The sequence below is a fragment of the Rhinoraja longicauda genome, chromosome 30, assembly GCF_053455715.1.
Source record: "Rhinoraja longicauda isolate Sanriku21f chromosome 30, sRhiLon1.1, whole genome shotgun sequence".
In the NCBI taxonomy this organism is placed as follows: Eukaryota; Metazoa; Chordata; class Chondrichthyes; order Rajiformes; family Arhynchobatidae; genus Rhinoraja; species Rhinoraja longicauda.
In genome coordinates this window covers 23,082,965-23,101,088 of record NC_135982.1, presented here as the reverse complement: position 1 = coordinate 23,101,088, position 18,124 = coordinate 23,082,965, and the positions used below count along the sequence as shown (strand labels likewise).

The 18,124-nt window shown below is 48.7% G+C and overlaps 1 long non-coding RNA gene and 1 pseudogene across 2 annotated transcripts in view; one reads left to right on the top strand and one right to left on the bottom strand.

Moving 5' to 3' along the window:
* Window positions 1-13,799, bottom strand: part of LOC144608146 (uncharacterized) — a 45,544-nt gene extending 31,745 nt beyond the window's left edge. Inside the window, exons 1-2 of the long non-coding RNA XR_013549170.1 lie at window positions 13,447-13,799; window positions 7,852-7,967 (exon numbers count right to left, since the gene is read on the bottom strand). This is a non-coding gene — a long non-coding RNA (uncharacterized LOC144608146). The remainder of the gene's footprint in view (window positions 1-7,851; window positions 7,968-13,446) is intronic.
* A 3,632-nt stretch (window positions 13,800-17,431) lies between these two features.
* LOC144608005 (proteasome subunit beta type-7-like) overlaps window positions 17,432-18,124 on the top strand; it is a 12,540-nt pseudogene continuing 11,847 nt past the window's right edge. The window contains exon 1 of the transcript XR_013549163.1: window positions 17,432-17,497. The product of XR_013549163.1 is annotated as a proteasome subunit beta type-7-like (transcript). The remainder of the gene's footprint in view (window positions 17,498-18,124) is intronic.

Genomic DNA, 18,124 nt, shown 5'->3' with positions numbered 1-18,124 from the left:
ACGTCTTTGGAGTGTGGGAGAAAACCGAAGATCTCGGAGAAAACCCACACAGGTCACGGGGAGAACGTACAAACTCCTTACAGTGCAGCACCCGTAGTCAGGATCGAACCTGAGTCTCCGGCGCTGCATTCTTATCATATCATATCATATGTCAGATCACCTGTCCATATTCCTAACCCCAGCATACACCCCACTCAGGAGGAAAGCTCCAGTCACCATAAAGACTGTGAAGACATGGCCTGAAGGAGCTTCCTCGCAGCTGCAGGATTGCTTCGAAAGGACCAACTGGGATATTTTTGAGGATCAGGACTTGGAGGAGTACACATCAACTGTACTTTGCTACATCAAAAACTGCGTTGACAATGTCACCGTCGACAAACGCATCCGGTTGTACCCCAATCAAAAACCCTGGATGACAAAGGATGTCAGGTCTCTCCTCAAGGACCGTAACACCGCCTTCAGGTCTAGTGACAGAGCTCTATACAGTGCTGCTAGAACCAACCTGAAGAGAGGCATCAAGGATGCCAAAGCGTCCTACAAGAGGAAGATTGAGGACCACTTTTCCAACAATGACCCACGGCGGGTATGGCAAGGCATCCAGCACATCACCAATTACAAGACCAGCAACCGCACGACTGCCGACGGCGACGCCTCGTTGGCTGAGGAACTTAACTGTTTCTTTGCTCGTTTCGAGGTGAAAGCTACAGTGGCAGACATTACACCCTCTCCAGCACCTGAGAGCAACACCTTCACTGTGCAGGAGTATGACGTTAAGCGAGTGCTCAGAGCAGTGAATCCCAGGAAAGCTGCAGGCCCCGATGGTGTGACGGGCAGAGTGCTGAGGGAATGTGCAGACCAATTATCTGAGGTCTTCACAAAAATCTTCAACCTGTCCCTTTTAAAATCCAACATCCCTCCCTGCCTGAAGTCCGCCATAATCATCCCACTGCCGAAAAAGCCTGTCATCAGCGGTCTTAACGACTACCGTCCGGTAGCACTCACACCGGTCATCACAAAGTGCTTCGAGAGACTGGTCCTGCAGCACATCAAAGCCAGCCTCCCACCCACCTTCGACCCATACCAGTTTGCCTACAGAGCAAATAGGTCTACAGGGGATGCCATCGACACTGCTCTTCACACTGCACTGACCCACCTTGAACACCAGGGGAGCTATGTGAGGATGCTCTTTCTCGACTTCAGCTCTGCCTTTAACACGGTCATCCCGAGCAGACTGGTCACCAAACTTTCCGACCTTGGATTTTCCCTAACCATCTGCAAATGGATCAAGGACTTCCTGACCAACCGCCCCCAGACAGTCAAAATAGGCCCTCACCTCTCCTCCACCATTACACTGAGCACCGGCTCACCACAGGGCTGTGTGTTGAGCCCCATCCTTTACTCCCTCTACACTCACGACTGCGCCCCCACCCATCCCACCAACACCATCATCAAGTTCGCGGATGACACGACTGTGGTTGGACTTATCTCAGAAGGAGATGAGACAGCCTATAGGGATGAAATCCAAAGGCTGGCAGCATGGTGTTCAGTGAACAATCTGGTCCTGAACTCCTCCAAAACAAAGGAACTTATAATTGACTTTAGAAAAACCAGTGGAGATTACGACCCACTCTACATCAATGGGGTCTGCGTGGAAAGGGTACCAGCTTTCAGGTTCCTGGGTACGCACATCGCAGAGGATCTCACCTGGTCTACCAACACCATCACCACAGTAAAGAAGGCACAGCAGAGACTCCACTTCCTGAGGATCCTCAGGAAAACCAACCTGCAGGAGAAGCTCATGTTGTCCTTCTATCGCTGCTCCATCGAGAGTGTGCTGGCATACTGTATAACCACATGGTATGCCAGCTGCTCAGAAAAGGACAGGAAGGCCCTTCAGAGGGTCATCACGACGGCCCAGAAAATCATCGGCTGCTCACTGCCCTCCCTGGAGCACCTGTTCAGCCTGCGCTGCCTCAGTAGAGCAGGCAAAATAATAAAAGATCCATCCCACCCCGGCCACCGTCTGTTTGTTCATCTGCCCTCTGGTCGACGTTTCAGGTCAATCAAATCCCGAACAAACAGACTTAAGAACAGTTTTTACCCCAGGGCCATACGAGAACTGAACACTACCTGTGCACTAGGCAACACCGTTAAAAAATCTTGTACTTAATTTAATTGTATTTATGTATTTATTTGTTTTTGCATTATTGCATATATGTTTGTACGCACCGTCAGGATTGGCTGTTTTTTTAATTTCGTTGTACTCGTTGCAATGACAATAAATGAATATTATTATTATATCATATATATACAGCCGGAAACAGGCCTTTTCGGCCCTCCAAGTCCGTGCCGCCCAGTGATCCCCGTACATTAACACTATCCTACACCCACTAGGGACAATTTTTACATTTACCCAGCCAATTAACCTACATACCTGTACGTCTTCTTGTAGGCAACGCTTCTGTTAAAAGACAAAGTTCAAGGTGAGGGTGGAAACGAGACCGTCCAGGAATGAAAAAGTCAGGCGGGTGGGTAGGAAATTGGTTCAGATGTGCAGGTGATCTGTGCTCCATTTGATGCGGGAAGAGAAGGCATCTTAAACCACTTCAATCCGGGTCGATGGGAGAGTAAGTGTTTTCTCCAGAGATGGCTGCCTAACCCGCTGAGTTATTCCAGCATTTTGTGCCTATCCAGTCAATAGTGTTTAATTGTTAGTGAAGAAGGGTCTCGGCACGAAACGTCACCTATTCCTTCTCTCCAGAGTTGCTGCCTGACGCGCTGAGTTACTCCAGCATTAGTGTCTATCTTTGTGTTTAATTGTTTTCTGTACTGACAACAGAACAACAGCATTCTTATCTGCAGCAGCGAAACGGGCAGGTAAACCCAATAGCGCACCGATAAATATAATAATCCAAACGTTAATACATTGATAACTAAACTTGTGCACACAAACAAATCAGTAGTGCAACCAGTGACACAGTCTATGGAAGTTCATAGTTGCTGAGATTAGTGTTATACAGTGTTCAGGAGTCTCCTGGTTGTTGGGAAGAAAGTGTGCTTGAACCTGGTGGTCACGGTTTTCAAGCTCCTGTACCTTGGTCCCAATACACAAGGCAGTGAGAGTGTGGGCAGGGTGGTGTGGGTCGTTGATGGTATTGGCGGCCTTGTTGAGGCAGCGTCTCCTGTCGATCCCTTCGATGGTGGTTCAATGGTTCAATGGTTTCTTCATATCACGAATACCCAGGTACAATGATTTTTTTCGCACACTCCTCCATATCACCCTACACGAGCACAATCCACCGGTTAGACCACAATGTACAGAGCGGCGCGCTGAGTCCATGTGCTAGAGACACCGTTTTGGCGCCATCTTTCAGTCCCATCTTCCAGTCCCAGCTGTAGCTGGCCGCAAAGGCCCGTTGCAGCCGTCGCCTCCATCCCGGTCGTCCTGCGAACCGTTTTCCTTTCCTTGCACGACCCTCTTCAGTCCTTGTTCCCCGGGGGGGGGGGGGGGGGGACACCTCCCACAGCCGACCTTGAGGGCGCAGAAACTAAGACCCCCACTTCCCCGTGGGTCTTCATCCCCTTTGTCCAGCGTCCCCCGTCGTCTCCCTCCCTCCCTCCATCCTCCTCTCGCAGCGGGCGAGTCCGGCCTGTTGTCGGGATGGGCCGCGCCATCACATACCAACTCCATCGCCTTGTACATTGGGAAGAAGGAACAGGGCTACCCTCTGTCTGAAGAAGGGTCTCGACCCGAAACGTCACCCATTCCTTCTCTCCAGAGATGCTGCCTGACCCGCTGAGTTATTGTCCCAGCATTTTGTGTCTACCTTCGAATTAAACCAGTATCTGCAGTTCTTTCCAACACCGGGCGACCCTCTCCGGGCTGGTTCCGCGATGGGCCGCGGCTCATTGGGCATCAGTATCCGTGATGGACTAGGCACTGTCCACCACTCTCTGAAGTCTCCTTCATTCCTGGCCATTCCTTAGGAGAGATGACGAATGACAACAGCGACACTCTGAAATACCCGGCACAGCATTGAAAACTTCGGCACATTCTTGGATGGCTTGTTGCCAAACAGGTTCTCACGTGGATCAACTGATGTGCATGTCCAGGCCAAGTTACCGAGCGCAAGTTGAGAGCTGTGAAGCAGTTGAGTAGAAGCCAAGGACACAAAGCTTCAGCATGTGACATTATAAAGGCACAACCAGCTTGGAGAGCGGCACACCTGTCATGTCCCAGCGCATGAGAATTGATCCAAATGGGAAACCGTACACATAAGATGCACATACCGCGGAAGAACACACTAAGTGACCAACATAAACGCGATTAAAACAAGAAGAATAAGAACTTAATAATCAAGATATCAATGTGGATATTCACACATACAACAAGGGAAGGGACAACATTACCAGACGTTCAGGAGGTTGATATCTGCAAGAAGTGCAGAATCATTGAGATACTCCGGAAAATAGACTGATGCAACGCATGGTCAATAACCATTGAGTATGTGGGCAAACTGCCTCTGTCAGGGTGAGTAGGGAAAAAACAGCAGATGCTGGATTAAATCGAAGGTAGAAAAAAAACGGCAGATGCTGGTTTATATATAATAAAAACCTTCTAAAGATGGGTCTTGACCGGAAACGTCACCCATTCCTTCTCTCCAGAGATGCTGCCTGACCCGCTGAGTTACTCCAGCATTTTGTGTCTACCTTCTGTCAGGGTTAGATCGCTGAGGGGGTGATCTACCTGTTCACTGCCAAGATTGTTTTTCGCTTGTATACTCTGACCTGAGTATACTCGAGAGTGGCACTGAACAGATTAAGGATGGATTGGAGGAAACGCAGCTGGCTTGGATACACTGCTCTTTGGCTTTCTTCAGCTCCCTCCCTACCCGTCTATCTTTAGACTTTAGAGATAGAGCGTGGAAACAGGCCTTTTGGCTCACCATGTCCGTGCTGACCAACAATCACCCCATACACTAACACAAACACTAACGCTATGCCCTAGGGACAATTTATAGATGCCAATTGACCTACAAACCTGAACATCTTTGGAAAACCAACACAGTCACAGGGAGAATGTACAAGCTCTTTACAGATAGCACCCGTAGTCAAGATTGAACCCAGTTCTCTGGTGCTGTAAGGCAGCAACTCTACCTTACGCCCTCTGCCTGTATCTCCACCTCTCCTTCATTGGATCTTTCTCTCCATCTCTCGCTGTCCATTTCTTTCAATCTCTCCTCTTTCTTTCCATCTTTCCTCCTTTCGATCACATTCTATCTCTCCCCCTCTCGCTTTCCAATGCCTCCCCTCTCTCACACATATAACCATATAACTATATAACAACTACAGCACGGAAACAGGCCCGTTCGGCCCTTCCAGTCCATGCCGACCACTCTCCCTGACCTAGTCTAATCTACCTGCACTCAGACCATAACCCTCCAATCCCCTCCTATCCATATACCTATCCAATTTACTCTTAAATAATAAAATCGAGCCAGCCTCCACCACTTCCACCGGAAGCCCATTCCATACAGCCACCACCCTCTGAGTAAAGAAGTTACCCCTCATGTTACCCCTAAACTTTTGTCCCTCAATTCTGAAGCTATGTCCCCTTGTTGGAATCTTCCCCACTCTCAAAGGGACAAGCCTACCCACGTCAACTCTGTCCGTCCCTCTCAAATTTTTAAAAACCTCTATCAAGTCCCCCCTCAACCTTCTACGCTCCAAAGAATAAAGACCCAACCTGTTCAACCTCTCTCTGTAGCTTAAGTGCTGAAACCCAGGCAACATTCTAGTAAATCTCCTCTGTACCCTCTCCATTTTGTCGACATCTTTCCTATAATTTGGCGACCAGAACTGCACACCATACTCCAGATTCGGCCTCACCAATGCCCTGTACAGTTTCAACATCACATCCCAACTTCTATACTCGATGCTCTGATTTATAAAGGCAAGCATACCAAATGCCTTCTTCACCACCCTATCCACATGAGATTCCACCTTCAGGGAACAATGCACAGTTATTCCCAGATCCCTCTGTTCCACTGCACTCCTCAATTCCCTACCATTTACCCTGTACGTCCTATTTTGATTTGTCCTACCAAAATGCAGCACCTCACACTTATCAGCATTAAACTCCATCTGCCATCTTTCAGCCCACCCTTCCAAAAGGCCCAAGTCTCTCTGTAGACGTTGAAACTCTACTTCATTACTAACTACACCACCTATCTTAGTATCATCTGCATATTTATTAATCCAATTTGCCACACCATCATCCAGATCATTAATGTAAATGACAAACAACAGTGGACCCAACACAGATCCCTGGGGCACTCCACTAGACATTGGCCTCCAACCTGACATACAATTGTCAACCATTACCCTCTGGTATCTCCCATTCAGCCATTGTTGAATCCATCTTGCAACCTCACTATTAATACCCAACGATTTAACCTTCTTAATCAACCTTCCATGTGGAACCTTGTCAAATGCCTTACTGAAGTCCATATAGACAACATCCACAGCCTTGCCCTTATCAATTTCCCTGGTAACCTCTTCAAAAAATTCAAGTAGATTAGTCAAACATGATCTTCCAGGCACAAAGCCATGTTGACTGTTTCTAATCAGGCCTTGTTTGTCCAAATAATTATATATATTGTCCCTAAGTATCTTTTCCATTAATTTTCCCACTACAGACGTCAAACTAATAGGTCTATAATTGCTAGGTTTACTTTTAGAACCTTTTTTAAACAAAGGCACAACATGCGCAATGCGCCAATCTTCCGGCACCATCCCCGTTTCTAATGACGTTTGAAATATTTCCGTCATAGCCCCTGCTATTTCTGCACTAACTTCCCTCAATGTCCTAGGGAATATCCTATCAGGACCTGGAGACTTATCCACTTTTATATTTTTCAAAAGTGTCCGTACCTCCTCTTCTTTAATCCTCATAATTTCCATCACTACTCTACTTGTTTCGCTTTCCTCACATAATTCAATATCCTTCTCCTCGGTGAATACCGAAGAAAAGAAATTGTTTAATATCTCCCCCATTTCTTCCGGCTCAGCACATAGCTGTCCACTCTGACTCTCTAATGGACCAATTTTATCCCTCACTATCCTTTTGCTATTGACATATCTGTAGAACCCCTTGGGGTTTACTTTTACATTACTTGCCAAAGCAGCCTCATATCTTTATTTCGCTTTTCTAATTTCCTTCTTAAGATTCCTTTTACATTCTTTATATTCCTCAAGAACCTTATTTACTCCCTGCCGCTTATATTTATTGTATATCTCCCTCTTTTTCCGAACCAAGTGTCCAATTTCCCTGGAAAACCACGGCTCTTTCAAATTATTATTCTTTCCTTTCCACCGAACAGGGACATAAAGACTCTGTACTCTCAAAATTTCACCTTTAAATGTCCTCCATTTCTCTATTATATCCTTTTCATAAAACAAAAAGTTCCATTTCACTCCTTTTAAATCCTTTCTCATCTCCTCAAAATTAGCCTTTCTCCAATCCAAAATCTCAACCCTTGGTCCAGATTTGACCTTCTCCATAATGATATTGAAACTAATGGCATTGTGATCACTAGACCCAAAGTGCTCCTCAACATATACCTCCGTCACCTGACCCGTCTCATTTCCTAACAGGAGGTCCAACACTGCCCCTTCTCTGGTAGGCACCTCTACGTATTGCTGCAAAAAACTATCCTGCACACATTTTACAAACTCCAAACCATCCAGCCCTTTAACAGAATGTGATTCCCAGTCTATATACGGAAAATTGAAATCACCCAATTCACACATGCCTTCAATGATTGAATGATACTTTGCTGTCACATGTACCTCCTTCCACCACCCCCTGCTGATTATACAGTGGAGAAAGTCTCATCGGGGCAGGGAGCCATCTGCTCAATGCCGCATGTTAACTCTTCAGCTCAGCTCAGCTCCCAGGTAGAAATCTAGAAAAAAGCATAGGAAAATTGTTTCAAAGTGTGCAAGTTATCAGCAGGGTTAACCAGGGTCAATTATGAAAGGACTGGACAAGCTAGATGCAGGAAAAATTGTCCCAAAGTTGGGGGAGTCCAGAACCAGGGGTCGCTGTCTAAGAATAAGGGGAAGCAATTTAAAACTGAGGTGAGAAAAAATATTTTCACCCAGAGCTGTAAATTTGTGGAATTCTCTGCCACAGAAGGCAGTGGAGGCCAACTCACTGGATGAATTTAAAAGAGAGTTAGATAGAGCTCTAGGGGCTAGTGGAATCAAGGAATATGGGGAGAAGGCAGGCACAGGTTACTGATTGTGGATGATCAGCCATGATCACAATGAATGGCAGTGCTGGCGCGAAGGGCCAAATGGCCTCCTCCTGCACATATTTTCTATGTTTCTATGTTTCTTCAAGTTTAAAGGAGATGTGCAAGGTGTTTTGTTACACAGAGAATAGTAGCTGCCTGGATCGCTCTGTCAGGGTTGGAGGCAGAGGCAGATATGATAGTGTTGCTTAAGAGGCGTTTCGATAGACACATGGATAGGTTAATGTTTCAATGGCACTTTGTTGTCACATGAACCTATATACTTTGTTTTGTACACAATTCAGTAAAACCATATTGTACATAAACCCAATCATAAATAAGTACAAAAGTGTAACAATTGTCGAACAATCGACTTAACTGAGGCAGTATACAAAGAATTGCCATGTTTCCAGATACGCAGTGAATGGAGGGGTGTGGAGGGGCGTGTAGGCAGAGGAGAACCAGAGGGAACCTCTTTTCCAGATTCCTCCGGCCTACTACAATTAGTCTGAGGAAGGTTCCCTACCAAAACCGTTGCCTATTCATGATCTCCAGAAATGCTGCCTGACTTGCTGAGTTACTCCAGCATTTTACATCTTTTTCTGTGAAGCTGCACCTGCAGTTCCTAGTAGCTAAAGGAAGGGAACTACCCCTATTCTGTCTTGAGGCTTGGGGATGGGGAGGATGGGGGGGGGGGGGAGGAGGTGGGGTGAGAGCGGAACTGCAGGAAAACGGAGGAGATGCGGGTGAGCGCTCCAGTAATCACAGTGGAGGGAAGCCACTCATGGCTAAAGATGGAGGACATTTCAGATGTCCTGGAGTGGCACACTTCATCTCGAGAGCAATCGCCAAGGAGATGGAGAAACAGAGAGAAAGGAACGACATCCTTGCAGGAATCAGGGTGCGAGGAGGTGTAATCCATGGAGCTGTGGGAGATACTCATGGTAACAATCCAAGAAGGAGGAGGACAGCACGGAATAGGATTGCAAATACAACAGTGGCATAGATATGATAGTGGCATATTGGAGAGTTTTGGATGGGCACATGGATATGCAGGGAATGGAGGGACATAGATAACGTGCAGGCAGGTAAGAGTTCAGTGGTTCTATAGTTTTTTATTATCACATGTACCAAAGTACAGCGAAATTCTTATTTTGCATCCAGTTCAGTAACTGATTACTATACATATGGACAATCCCAGATGAAGTACAAAATGTATAGAAATAGTTTACTGAGACCATATATAAGAGTCGCCAGGTTCTGGCAGAATTTTGGCAGCTGGTTTTAGCAGCTGACCCTAAAGGCCCATTGTAGCTGTTGCCTCCATTCAATCCGAAGTTGGTCTTGGCATCATGTTTGGCACAGACAATGTGGGCCGAAGGGCCTGTGCCCGTGCTCTTCTATTCTATGTTCTAGGTAGGAAGGAGCAGGAGAGCTGGGCTGGGAGGGGTGACATCAGACTGGTAGATGAGTGGCCAGAGCTCGCAGAACAACTGATACGTTGCTCGGTACGGTGATTAAAGAAGAACAACATCTTTGGAGAAAGTGCAAAACGCTGTTCATAATCCAGGAGCAAGTGTTTGACTTGTATCCTGTCTAAGTGGCTGCACGCAAATCAGCCTTCATGGCAAGAAGTCAGCAGAGCATTTAAATGGAGATGTTCCAAGTTAATCAGGCAGTCTCACATTAGTGGCCATCCCCTGCAGGACCTGTGCACGGAGACATGTACATGACAGGCAGAGAGACCTCGCTACTCCCTGTCCACAACGCCCCTCCACCCCCCACCACCATCCCCAAACCCTCCTTCTCTCAGGGAAACTCTCTTGGGACAATTGCCCCCTCTCACTGCCTTGCTCAGTGCTGCACCCACAAGCCCACACCCTCAGCACCCACACCCTCAGCTGGGAGTCGGGGTGGTGGGAGGGGAGGGGTGTAGAATCAGGGAGTTTTGGGACAATGACATTCAGTAGGTCTGGGTTTTCATGGCTAACATTTTGGTTAAGTTTAGAGAGACAGCACGGAAACAGGCCCTTCGGCCCACCGAGTCCGTGCCGACCAGCAATCACCCCATACACTGGCACATGGGGGACAATTTACAATCTTACTGAACCAATTAACCTACAAACCTATATATCTTTGGATATATATATCCAATATATATGAAACCAGAACACCCGGAGAAAACCCACGTGGTACACATGGAGAACGTACAAACTCTGTATTGTGGCCATCCGTGTTGGGAATGAATGTCACTGGAGGTTTGAGTTATTGTTGAAGAATTTAGTTCAGTTTACATTTTCTGGACACAGCATGGAAACAGGCCTCTTGGCACCGAGTTCCTAACCGACCATCAATCACCCATTCACACTAGTTCTAAGTTTTCCCATTTTCACATCCATTCCCTGCACACTGGAGGCAATTTACAGAGGCCAATTAATCTACAAACCCGCACGTCTTTGGGATGTGGGAGGAAACCGGAGCATCCGGGGGTAACCAACACGATTACGGGGAGAACGTGCAAACTCCACACAGACGGCGACAGAGGTCAGGTTTGAACCAGGATCTCTGGCGCTGTGAGGCAGCAGCTCTACCCGCTGCACCACTGTGCCACTCTAAAGGGAGGTTTGGTTGCTGCAGTCAATAACAGGAGCTGAATGTTGTTTGGGGAGTCAGCATTACGAGGGATCATTGTTGGCCGGAGTAACCACAGTGAGGGAGGGGGTCGGCCTTGGGAGAGGTTGGGCCACTGGGCTGCTTGATGCCAGGGAGACAGTGTTGTGTGGGATCATTTCAAGCATCTGTCTCAGGGGCAGTCAGCTTTGGTGGGGTGCAGTGTCGGGGCCTTCCCCATTAGTTGGGGGAAGTAGGGCGCACAGGGAGTGCTAGGGAGTTCAGGGAGTTCAACTGGTCAACACTGGGGGAAGATGAGACTTCTCGGACTGGACAGTGTCAGTGGCCCTCTGTCAGGGGCTATTGTGAGGGGATTGATGGTTCTTGTCCAGAGGACATTGCCAGGGTCATCACTGGCGTGTGGGCTTGGTGCCGAAATAACTGCGTTGGGAAAAACGCTGGAGCTGGTCAGTTTGGGCCAAAATTGTTCCAGTGCTTCCACTGTCAATAAAAGACACAAAGTGCTGGAGTAACTCAGCGGGTCAGGCAGCATCTCTGGAGAGCATGTCCAGGGGTGACGTTTTGGGTCGGCCCCAACCTGACGTTGTCTACCCAGGTCCTCCAGAGATGCTGCCTGACCGTCTGAGTTACGCCAGCACTTTGTGTCTTTTATTGCAAACCAGCATCTGCAGTTCCTTCTGTCTCAGTGATTTAATTGCCAATGTTCCGCCCAGAGTTTGAAAAGGCAACAGATGTCGCCACCGTGTGGCAATAGCAAGAACTGCGTCACCTCAGCAGAACATCCCATTGTAGCGCCATGCACAGGTCCCCTGCAAATCCCTACAGAACGCAGCCTGCGACAACAACAGTAATATCTATATATCAATATATTGTTCCTTCCCCTTATCAAACAAAATGTCACTCCAGAAAGCGACCACCCCCCTCCAGGCCCGTGCATCATCAGAAACATGTTCACATCAAGGCATCCCAGCCAGTGAGAGCTCGTCTCTCAGTCCGGAGACTTCAGACAAACTTTAAGGTCATCACATGGCACACGAGGCCCCCACCTCAGCCCCTGCCGAGACCCTTCTTCAGGCTGAGAGTCTGGATAGAGGGAAACTAGAGACATGAAAAGGTCCAGGACAAACAGAGCCGGCACCGATGACTCAGGAAAGGTAAACATAGAAAATTGGTGCAGGAGGAGGCCATTTGGCCCTTCGAGCCAGCACCGCCATTCAATGTGATCATGGCTGATTATCCACAATCAGTAACCCGTGCCTGCCTTCTCCCCATTTCCCTAGATTCCTCTGCCTCCTAGAGCTCTAGCTCTCTTTTAAATTCATCCAGTGAATTGGCCTCTACTGCCTTCTGTGGCAGAGAATTCCACAAATTTACAACTCTCTGGGTGAAAAAGTTTTTTCTCATCTCAGTTTTAAATGGCGTCCCCTTTATTCTTAGACTGTGGCCCCTGGTTCTGGACTCCCCCGACATTGGGAACATTTTTCCTACATCTAGCTTGTCCAGTCGTTTTATAATTTTTAACGTTTCTTTCGGATCCCCTCTCATCATTCCAGTGAATACAAGCCCAGTCTTTCCAATCTTTCCTCATATGATAGTCCCGCCGTCCCGGGGATTAACCTCATGAACCACTGCTTCAATAGCAAGGATGTCCTTCCTCAAATTAGGAGACCAAAACTGCACACAGTACTCCAGATGTGGTCCCACCAGGGCCCTATACAACTGCAGGAGGACCTCTTTACTCCGAAACTCAAATCCTCAATGGTCCATTGTTGGCTGTAGAAGAGGTAATAATGAAGGGATACGAACAGTGAAACTAGCAAGCCGACTAGGATGGGGGAGGAACGGGGAGGGACGGGGAGAGAGGGAATGTGACAGTTGCTTGAAATTAGAGAAATCAACGTTCATACCGCTGTGTTGTAAACTGCCCATGCAAAATATGAGGTGCTACTCCTCCAGTTTGAGTGTGGCCTCAATCTGACAGTGGAGGAGGCCCAGGACAGAAAGGTCAGCATGGGAATGAGAAGAGGAGTTCAAGTGTGTGGCAACCAGGAGATCACAGAGGCCAAGGCGGACTCAGTGTAGGTGTTCAACGAAACGGTCGCCATGTCTGCGCTTGGTCTCACCGATATACTGGAGCCCACACCAAGAACAACGGATACAGAAGATGAGGTTGGAGGAGGTGCAAGTGAACCTTTGAATAAAGGCAGATTCACCTGCACCTCGACCCTGACTCTCAGTGTGAAGAAGGGTCTCAACCCGAAACATCGCCTATTCCTTTTCTCCAGAAATGCTGCCTGACCTGCTGAGTCACTCCAGCATTTTGTGTCTATCACAGGGACACAGAGACACAGGGACATAGAGACACAGGGACACAGACACAGAAATACAGAGACACAGGCAGCGAGCATCACAGGCACAGAGTACCAGGGTATCTCTGAGAATTTACCGGCTGCCCCGTCTCTGTGCTGGTGATGTCCTCCACTGCCCATGTAGAGCCGTGTCCCAGGGCTGCCCTTACCCCATCTGCTCCCACTCTCCGATCCGTCACTCCACTCCATCTCTCTTCTGCATCTCTTTGCTCAACCTCCGCTCCCTCTATCCGGTACATCGCCTTCTCTCTCTGCTCCCTCACTCCACTCCCTCTTTCCACTTCATCTCCCCATTCCCTCACTCTCCATTCCCTCTCTCTGTTCCCTCCCCCCTTCAGATCTCCACTAAATCATGCCACTCCCGCTCTCCACTCCCTCCCTCCTCCGCTCCCTCTCTCTCTGCTCCCTCTCTCCGCTCCATCCATCCACTTGCTCTCTCCGCTCCCCCTCTCCCTGCTCTCTCTCTGCTCCCTCTCTCCGCTCCATCCCTCCGCTCCTTCTCTCTGCTCCTCCTCTCCGCTCCCCCTCTCTGCTCCATTCCTCCCCCTCCACTCCCCCTCTCCGCTCCATCCCTCCGGTCCCTCTCTCCGTTCCCCCTCTCCCTGCTCTCTCTCTGCTCCCTCTCTCCGCTCCATCCCTCCGCTCCTTCTCTCTGCTCCTCCTCTCCGCTCCCCCTCTCTGCTCCATCCGTCCCCCTCCACTCCCCCTCTCCGCTCCATCCCTCCGGTCCCTCTCTCAGCTCCCCCTCTCCCTGCTCTCCCTGCTCTCTCTTTGCTCCATCTCTCTGCTTCATTCCTCTGCTCCATCCCTCTGCACCATCCCTCTTCTCCATCCCTCCGCTCCATCCCTCTGCTCCCTCTCTCCACTCTCCCTCTTTGCTCCCTCTCTCTGTTTCCTCTCTCTGCTCACTCTCTCCGTACCCTCTCTCCGCTCCATCCCTCCGCTCTCCTCCCTCTCCCTGCTGCCTCTTTCTGCTCTCTCTCTCCATTCTCTCTCTCCAGCATCTTGCTGAAAAGCAGCTCCAGTTTCCAGATGATTCAGGGTTTTCCTGCAGCCAATCGCTCAGCTGTTACTTGCTACATGAACATGATCTCACTCCATCCTTGGCAAATCCTGCTCACTGCACCATCAGAACAGCTCTTCTTTAAACTTTAATACCTCAATAACTTCAAAATACTCCGCAATATTTTCCCTTCAATTAACTACTCCCCAGATCGATTAACCCCGAACTACACCCTGCAGATCGATTAATCCTGAATTCTTGGCCCGTTCTGTGCTGAGGTTTTCAGAATGCCGCTGACAATCCTGACCTTGGAAACATGTGGAACTGCAGATGTAGAGCAAAACACAGTGCTGGAGGAAATTATCATGTCAGGCAGTATCTGTGGAGGGAATGGTCAGACGACATTTCAGAACTAGATCCTTCTTCAGACCGAAATGTCATCTCTCCAATACCTCCATCTATCCGGTTGGATTTGTGGTCAGTAGTAACGTACAATTTGCTAATCAGGGATGTGTTTAGCTATGGCAATACTCGGCTGGACTGTCTGTAAGAATAGAGTTTCACTGTGGGTTTGCGCTTTGCACACGTGACAATAAAAGCACCATTGAATAAAAGCACCATTGAACCAGCCACTGACTGGTCTGAGCTTTAACATCCCAACAGCAGGTGGCAGCAGAGGACCCGAGATACCACAGATCTCACCTGGTTAGAGCCCCTTTGGCCCATTGAGTCTGTACTAGCGCTGCAATAGCAATCCTGCTCGTTCCACTCCCCGCTGTTGTCCCATAGCACCACATATGACTTTCTTTCAAATAATATCCAGCTCCCTCTTGAATGCAATAAATGAAACTGACACCACCATCTCCTCTGGCAGTGGAGCACTTCCTCTGGCTTTACGTTTCAGCCTCCTCTTCGCTCCTGATCTGATACCCCTTTGTCTCCTTTGGCCGTGGACGCCCGACGTCTGCCCTGCTCTCCTCTCCCTCACAGTAGCATCAATGTCCCCCTGCATCCCCGAGACACGGGCAATGCATCCGTTTCACTGTTCGGTGCCCGTAGGTGGGTGATGTCTCTCCAGTGCCACCCATAGGTGGGTGATGTCTCTCCGTTGCCACCCGTAGGTGGGCGATGTCTCTCCGGTGCCACCTGTAGGTGGGCGATGTCTCTCCAGTGCCACCCATAGGTGGGCAATATCTCTCCAGTGCCACCCTGGCATCCACACCCAGGTGATGTCTCCAAACGCCCCAGTTCTCAAATCCTGGCCACGCTCTCACTTCACTCCTGTCATCTGGAAGAAGGTACAGGAGTCTGAAAGCCATGACCTCCAGGTTCAGGAACAGCTTCAACTGAACTTCAAACTGGGGCTCACATTGTCAACCTCCCCAAGGTGAGCCCTGCCAACTGACCTCAGTCAGGCGAGCGACAACAAACAGAGACAGCATAAGCAGAAACAGCTTCATAATTTCTGCTGCCTCAAACGCAAGAAGAAGAAGAACTTCAAACTACGGACTATCTTGGTTGCACCAGGGACTGCGGGCTTTGTTTCATTTCTGCACTAATATTGAATTTTTTTAATTTATTGAACTTTTTAAAATTGTTTTATCATGTTATCTATTGAGTTCTGTGTTTACAAACCTGTTTTGCTGCTGCAAGCAAGAATTTTATTCTGCCGTTTCGAAACATGTGACAATTAAACACTCTTGGTTCTTAGTGTCGGAAGGAACTGCAGATACTAGTTTACACCGAAGATCGACACTAAGTGCTGGAGTAATTCAACGGGCCAAGCAGCATCTCTGGAGAAAAAGGATGGGTGACGTTTCGGTTCGAACCCTTGACTTACATTGACTGCATGGGCCCCGAGATTTTGTGAGTAATTATCCATTTGTTTCCGTGCTGCATGACTCTATGGATCTACAACCATCAGATTCCTGAATGACCCACACAACACTAATCCTACCTCGGTAATGGAATGCTACAGACCACCTGCTTGCACTTTCCTGGACTTGTTTTCTGATTGTGCTTTGCACTGACATCTTGTTTTCAAAGTCTTCTTCCTTTTCATTGTCTTGTATAACTTACGTATGATTTCTATATCATTTATGTTTTGTGTGCTGCCTGAGTCTTTGTGCCTGTGGTGCTGCTGCTAAGCAGGTTTTCATTCTACCTGTACCTCATTGTACTTTTGCACTTAGCAATATACTCGACTCAACATGATAGTGGTCAAGAGTTTGAAAGAGAGCTCTGATTTATGTAACCAGCTAATTTGCCAGTGTGTAGGGTTGCCAACTTTCTCACTCCCAAATAAGGGACAAAAGGTGACGTCATTGCCCCGCGCCCCACATGACCTCATCCAGCCAGCGGCCACGTGCTCCCACTCCACCAAAGGCAGCCGCCCGGGCCGGAATGCGGGTTGCTACACAACCTCCGTTCGGCAGCGCCCGGGCCTCCGGCCTAAAGAGGACCCCAGGCCTACAGTGCCCAGGCCTACAGCGCCCCACGGGCTTAATACGGGACAAGGGTGGTCCGTACGGGACAAACCAATTTAGCCCAAAAAACGGGATGTCCCAGTTGGCAACCCGACCAGTGTGTTAGGTTGCACCATTCATGGACACACAAGGTTATCCAGAGACAAGATTCACCAATGTATTGATGCACTGGTATACAGTGGTGAACTGTCTCACTGTTGATGCCATGTCCTGGTCAGTGATGGGCAGGCTACAGAACCCAACTCCGCATTGATCTCAGACGGGACAGGGATTCCCCTCCACCCTCCCCCCTCCACCCCCTCAATTCCCACCTTCACACTCAACAGGTGATCGATGGTTGGCATGGACTCAGGGGGTTCAGTGTGTTGCCACACTGCAGCTTTCAAACAGTTCAATCAATCAATCCAACCTCACCCTAACTGTGGAAGTTGCCACAGAGTGTGTCTCGCCCCCAAACGAACGCTGGGTTCTGCAAGAGAGGTTTGGAAAAAGGTGATTAGATTCACAACAGTCTGAGTCCTGACTGCTGTGTGATCTGAAAAATATTTCTTGCAAATCTGTCATTCCAATCACAAGAGGTTGTGTTCAATGATGTGAAAGTGAAAGTGTTTAGCAGGGGGAAACCAGTTAGTTGTCCAGATCAACATGCAGAAGGGCAGCAAACGCCTGAGCTGCCCCAACCGGTGGGTTCAGCTTCGAGAACTGTGGCAGGTGAGGAGAGGGGCGGGAGAGGGGGGAGAGGGGGAGGAACTGGGTTGGGAAGTGAACGGATTCTTGAATGAAGCACAAAGTGAAAGCAGCAGTGGTGAGATTGCTGCCTGTTTGATGCCTGGACTTTCATTCCCTTGCCCCAAACCCAACCCCTACCCTGCCCCAATCAGTCCCAGACCGACTGACGGCTGCAAGGGGCAGGGTACCCTGTCCCCAGACAGGGTGGGTTTCAGATTAGGGAACAGTTGGCTTGCTATGTTGGACATTTCTAACAGAGGTTCAAAAAACTGAAACTGAAAGCAAGCCAGTTCTGCATCAATGGCTGACTCAGAGTGAAGTTCTGTTCAGACTTGTATGAGTCTCTCTCTCTCTCTCACACACACACACACACACACAACAAACACTCTCTGAAATACTGTATAGAAAGCATTTATTGTTCTGTTTTTTCATGCACTCCATTTTGCACGATAATTGAGCTCCTCTTCTGCCTCCTCTCCCCTTCACACCCCTCCTATCCCACACCTCCTCTTCCATATGTTTTTTCTCGCCTTCCACTGCTTCCCCTGTGTTCCTCCATTTCCCCGCCACCACCCTTCTCTCTCACATCCTTCAGCAGACACCCATGGG